The sequence below is a fragment of the Myotis davidii genome, unplaced genomic scaffold, assembly GCF_000327345.1.
Source record: "Myotis davidii unplaced genomic scaffold, ASM32734v1 scaffold77, whole genome shotgun sequence".
NCBI lineage: Eukaryota > Metazoa > Chordata > Mammalia > Chiroptera > Vespertilionidae > Myotis > Myotis davidii.
Window position 1 is genome coordinate 5,095,840 of NW_006289713.1, and position 6,046 is coordinate 5,101,885.

Sequence of the window (6,046 nt, forward strand, 5' to 3'; positions counted from 1 at the left end):
CCGCAGGCTCTGGCGGCTGGGGGGCGGGGGGCGCCCCGGGACGGGTGGGGGGCCCCTGGTGGGTCTGGGAGTCCCCCTAACTTCTAGCAGACTTTTCTGCGGAGAAGCGGTTTTGGGGAAAGTTGGGCCCTCTCTGGCCGTGTTGCAACTTACACCGGGAGGGTGGGGGTGTGTCCCTGCGCGTGGAACCTCTGGCCCCCACTCTTCACCTGACACTCTGCGCTGTCACGAGTTCCTTGGGAAGGGACCAGACCGTCGTCATTCCTCAAAGCTGGAAAGGAGCCCGGCCCGGGTGGGGGCAGGAGGCCTCGAGAGGAACCATTTCCCCTCTATCGAGTATTTCAAAATATATTATTTATGAGCCGCCTCACTTAGGGGCCCCCTCGCTTCCAGGGCTTCAAAGCGGGTTGCAACCGCAAAGGGCGACCGGTACGAACGCAGGAGCGACTTCTGGCCCACTGAGCTCAGCGGAACTGGGGTGGGGGACCCACAGCTCTGCTCGGCTGGCCCTGGGGTAGTGGGGACTTCTCTCAGGCTGCCCCTGACTGGCTGTTAGGCCTGATCGAATGGAGAGAAAAGTCTGAGCAGCCCTGCGTCATTGAGAAAGAGGAGTTGAAAGGCGGCTCTGGGGTGGGGGCTGGGGGTGGACAGGGAGGGTGGTTTTCACTTAAAAGGGGGATATACCTATGGCAGGCAGCCTTGATGTGGAATCATTCACTGTGTCCTGGATGTAGGGTATTCAATAAACACAGTTTGGTACCACCATCATCCCCCTCACCCCCCAAAAAAAGAAAGGCAGCACCCTCCCCACTCCACCCTCCCCCCAGGAAGGCACTTAGGTGATAGCAGCCTTGGTGGGAAACTCCCCTTCCACAGAGAGGCACACCTGAAGGCTCAGGCTCTGGCTTCCCTGCCCAGCTCCCAGGAGTGCATGGGAGACCCTGTTTGCAGCTGGATTAACTCAAGAGAACACCCCCTTACCTGTCCAGGCCACACCCACCTTGGATTCTGTGTCCCTACCCCTGGGTACTGTTTCTTCTGGATGGGAGGGAGGCAGTGTATTTATGGAAAGACTTAATCCCTCTGCCAGCTCCAAGGAGGCTGAAAGCTCTGATGCCTAATCTCTGCTCCCTGGAAGCCCTTCTCTTGCTGGTGGGGTCCTGGAGCCCTAGGTTTAGATAAACTCTGGACACTTGAAATGGGAACTCCCCTAAATGGACAGCGGAACACTGGCATTTATTGTTTACTGAGAACTTGCCGTATCCCAGGCCCTGCACTAAGTGCTGGTGCCCATCACCTGCCTGCTCTCTTTTCATCCTCTGACCCAGTGGTTCTCAACCTGTGGGTCGCGACCCCTTTGGGGGTCGAACGACCCTTTCACTGTGGTCGCCTAAGACCATCGGAAAACACATATATAATTACATATTGTTTTTGTGATTAATCACTCTGCTTTAATTATGTCCAATTTGTAACAATGAAATTGGGGGTCACCACAAAATGAGGAACTATATTAAAGGGTCGCAGCATTAGGAAGGTTGAGAACCACTGCTCTGACCAAATAGTTATATTCCCATTTTACAGATGAGACACAGAGGCCTGTAAAGGTAAAATGACCTAAGGTCACGGGTGGGTAAGTGGCAAGCCCAGGCCTTGAACCCCTAATCCTCACATTGAGTTGCTCTTGAATATAGCAGAGGCTAGGCCAGGCCTCTGAGACCACCAAGTGTACCCCCCCCCCCATTAAAAGGTTAAGGTATAATATACATACAGTAATATGTACATATCAGAAGTGTACGTCCAGATCAAGAGACAGTATTTCCCCAGGAACCTCATCTTGCCCCTTGCGCCCCATCTCCCCTTGGAGCCAGTGGGTGGTTCTGTGTCTCCCACAGGCAGTGCCACATCGTAGTTACTTTTTATTTGGTGCAAAGAACACATTAATCTTTGCACTGAAAACCCACAGGGAGTGAGCTGGCAAGCACGCAGGGGCTGTGGGCTGTAGTTTGTGACTTCTGTCTTCAAGGCTGCTATAAAAACAATTACATGCTTTTAAATGAACCCTCTGGTTAATTAATCATTAACCTGACTTCTAATAGCATACTCCTGATTCTTAAATGAACATTTCTATTGACATATGATGTGGAAAGGTGCACAAATCATCAGCATTGAGCTTGACCACGTGGAGGCCTAACGGAGCAGCGGGCAAGCACTTTGCTCAAAGTTACTTGGCCAATCAGTGGGAGGCCAAGGCCGGACCCCAGGTGGCCCAAGACCCTGCCTGGTGACAGAAGCAGCTGAGCATTTCAGTGGGCACCCTGCCCCTACCCTTACCCCCATCCTTTTTCACTTCCTCTTGGTGAGTCCCCATGGGCCCGGCAGCTGCCCTGCCTCCCCAAGAGGAGCTCACAGCCTCCTGCAGGTCCGTGGGCTAAAGCCAGGAGGATGCTCATGTTTGCACTCTGTGTACCAGGATAGAAGGCATGTTAACGCTTGTAGCATCTGTTCCCAGCACAGTCCCTCTGGCTGGAATTACAGGAATTCTAATCCTGTGGCAAAAAAGAAAATGCCTTTTCTAAAGAAGAAAGGACACCAAGATTTGCCATGTGCCTACTTGGGAACCGGCCGTGGCCCTTCAGTGCCTTCTTCCCTGTGTTTGCTGTAAGGAAATGCTCTGAGAGCTTGCCCAGAGCCTCCCAGCAGGGAGTGGAACCTGGTTCCGTCCTGTCTGCTGGGTCCACCCACCTAGGCAAACAGTCACATTCCTCAACTGTGATTCTTCACCGCTGCCCTTGGTCCTCAAGTGAGGTCTTTGTTAAGGAGGTAAGGCGAGGCACCGTGGTGAGTCATGACCTCCAAAGCGTTATTCTGCTTTCATCTGGGAGGTGGCTGTACAGAGACCAAGAAAGATCAGACAGCCTGACCCTGCCTTTCACTCACTTTCTCTCTCCGGGCCTTCGTGGCCTCATCTGAGAAACCCAGGTATTAGAAATAAGACAAATGCTGTATAGGGTTGCCAGATTTAGCAAATAAAAATATAAGATGTGCCCTGGTTGGAGTAGCTCAGTTGGTTGGAGCGTCATCCCATTCACCGGAAGGTCACTGGTTCAATTCCCAGTCAGGGCACATATCCAGGTTGCAGGTTCAATCCCTAGTTGGGGCACATATCTAGGTTTCAAGTTCAATCTCTGGACAGGGTGTATACTGGAGGCAACTGATTGGTTCTTTCTTTCCCTTCCTCTCTCTAAAATCAATTTTTAAAAAATAAATTAAAAAAAAAAACATATCCTCAGGTGAAGATTAAAAAAATTTAAAAATGCCAGATGTTCACCCTGGCTGGTGTTGCTCAGTGGTTAGAGTGTCTCCTGTGTACCAGAGGGTCTTGTGTTTACTTCCGGTCAAGGGCACCTACCTGTATTTGAGTTTCAATCCCTGGCCCCGGTTGGTGCAGGAGGCAAACTCAATGGAAAAAAAATATCCTTGTGTGGGATTAACAAAATAACAAAAAAAATACAAGATGCTCAGTTAAAGTTGAATTGCAGATAAATGATGACTAATTTCCAGTATGAATATGTCCCATGAAGTAATTGGGCATCCTGTATTTTATCTGGCAACCTATCTATAGCCACTTCCAGGTCTAGATTTGTGACTCACTCCAGGAAGATTTATCTCACATTCTAGAGACCAACAGTCACGATCCACAAAAGTAGTAACTGAAGGGAATCAGCAGATTTCGGTGCCAGAATTGCAAAGCCAGGGTCGCTCCGGCCAGTGAGTGGCTCTTGAGTCTCCCACAAGCAGTGCTACACCTTAATTACGTTTTACTCTGTGCAAAGAGCACATTAGTTTACTTTTCCCTTTGCATTGAAAACCTGCAGGCGGTGAGCTGGGTGAGCTGGCAAGCACTCACGGCTGTGGGCTGGTAGTGTATGGCTTCTATCTTCAAGGCTGCTGTAAAAACAATAACAGACAACTTGGCCCAGTGTGTCCTCTCCCCTGGAGATGTTCACGGCTTTCCTTTCAAGAGGGCTGTGTGGGGTGCAGAGCAGCAGATATCCATCTAGCTCACCATGCTCAGAGGCGGGGCGGACCCCTGCAGGAGGAAGTAAGTTTTTATCACTGTCTGTCACCAGAGAGGATCCTGTCACGGCCATTGGTCTGTAGGGAGATTTTTATGCTGGGTGCAAGAAAGAACCTGTTCTACTTCAGGCTGTTGTGCAAATAATTAACAATCTGATATTTTGAAGGGAACATAAACAGAGCCTGATTCAATATGAAAGGGAGATTTTCACACTCCTGCAGACGTGTGAAAGAGAAAGAACGTTTATACCTAAGCAGTCCTCTGGACCTGACTGAGCTCGTACCATCTTGCCACTCGAAGGGCCCCCTCCCATTAAATCTTTATTTTCCAGTTATGAACGGTGTATCTTTGTAACAAATTCAAATGACGAAATGTGTTGCATGTAGAATGATATTGCCCTGAAGCGTGCGGCCAAATCGGCTTAGCTTGGGCGGTCGGCCTCCCAGAGCTGTGTGGCTTATTAGCACCTGACTCCTCGTAGCTCCAACCCCAGTGAGGTTGCTCTCTTGGGGTGCTGTGAGGGTCCAGTGGGATCATTTCCATCATGAACTCAGCCCAGGGCTTGGCCTCTTATTTTTATACATATGTTTATTTTATTGATTTCAGAGAGGAAGGGAGAGAGATAGAGAGATAGAAACATCAATGATGAGAGAGAAGATTGATTGGCTGCCTTCTGCATGCCCCCTACTTGTGTGTGTGTGGGGGGGGGTGAGGGGGGATGGAGCCTACAACCCAGGCATGTGCCCTTGACTGGAATCGAATCTGGGACTCTTGAGTCCACAGGCCGACGCTTTGTCCACTGAGCCAAACTGGCCAAGGCAAGGGCTTGGCCTCTTGAAAGCATTAGCGTGGTGCCTATCAGCTGTTACGGTCATGATGACAATGGAATTTAGGTAAGAGTAGCCCCACACCCACAGTTGGGCATCTGTCTGGCTCCCATTCAGACAGGTGTAGGATCAAGCTTCATCCCCCCCCCACCCCTTTCCAAACATTACAGCCCATTTACAGGGAGGGGTTCCTCTCCAGTAAACGCATCTGGAGCCTCTGCTGGGGGCTGGCCCTCTGCCTGGCAGCCCTGATCACAGAGGGAGTGGAGTGGACGGGCCGTCCACACTCCCCAGTCAATCACCCTTGGGAGCACTTCTGCTAGAACAGGCCACACCCACTCTGAGGATCAGACTCGGACCACGTTGCCCTGGTGCCTCTGGCAGTCCTAATGCAGTGCCCTCACAGGAGTACTCAGTAGCGATATTAGGACAGTGATAGTGACAGTGATGACGGCAACGACGACAGGAACGACGGTCCCAGGCCCTGTCCCAGAGGTTGGGGGCAGGATGCCTGTTCCACCGAGGAGCACACTGAGCCTGGGGGGCAGAGCGTCAGCACCTCAGACGCAGAGTCAGATGACTTGCCTAAGGTCACACAGCATCCCCCCCCCCCATACCTGGTTCTCACTCCTCCCGCCCCTCCCCAGCCCACTGCCTTGTTCTGTCCTCCTGGGGAGCAGAGGCACAGTGACGAGAGTGACAGCAACGTGCGCTGGGATGAGAAAAGTGGGCTTGCATCAACTCTGCATTTGGGAATTTAAAAACCTGAAATCAAGCCCTCGCCGGTTTGGCTCAGTGGATAGAGCATCAGCCTGTGGACTGAGGGTTCAGTTACAGTAGCACGTGCCTAGGTTGCAGGCTCGGTCCGGTGTGCAGGAGGCAGCCAATCAATGATTCTCATCATTGGTGTTTTTATCTCTCCTCTCCCTTACTCTCTCAAACCAATAAAATTATATATTTTTAAAAACCTGAAATGTAATTGCCACACATAGACATGACCCTTGATGCCATGTTTGCCCGACTCTTGCCCTGCAGTTCCCTGAATCCAGGCTGGGGCCACTCCCGGGTCCTCACCCTTTTGTTTGGTTGTTTTCTTTCTTCCCTGAGGGTTTTGAGATATTTTTTTTGCCGGGGGGGGGGG

At 51.2% G+C, this 6,046-nt stretch overlaps 1 protein-coding gene across 1 annotated transcript in view; it reads left to right on the forward strand.

Moving 5' to 3' along the window:
* Nucleotides 1-4,001: 4,001 nt before the first annotated feature.
* LOC102766913 (chromosome unknown open reading frame, human C16orf74) overlaps nt 4,002-6,046 on the forward strand; it is a 27,057-nt gene continuing 25,012 nt past the window's right edge. The window contains exon 1 of the mRNA XM_006762219.2: nt 4,002-4,102. The gene's annotated coding sequence lies outside the window, so the exon portion shown is untranslated. The remainder of the gene's footprint in view (nt 4,103-6,046) is intronic.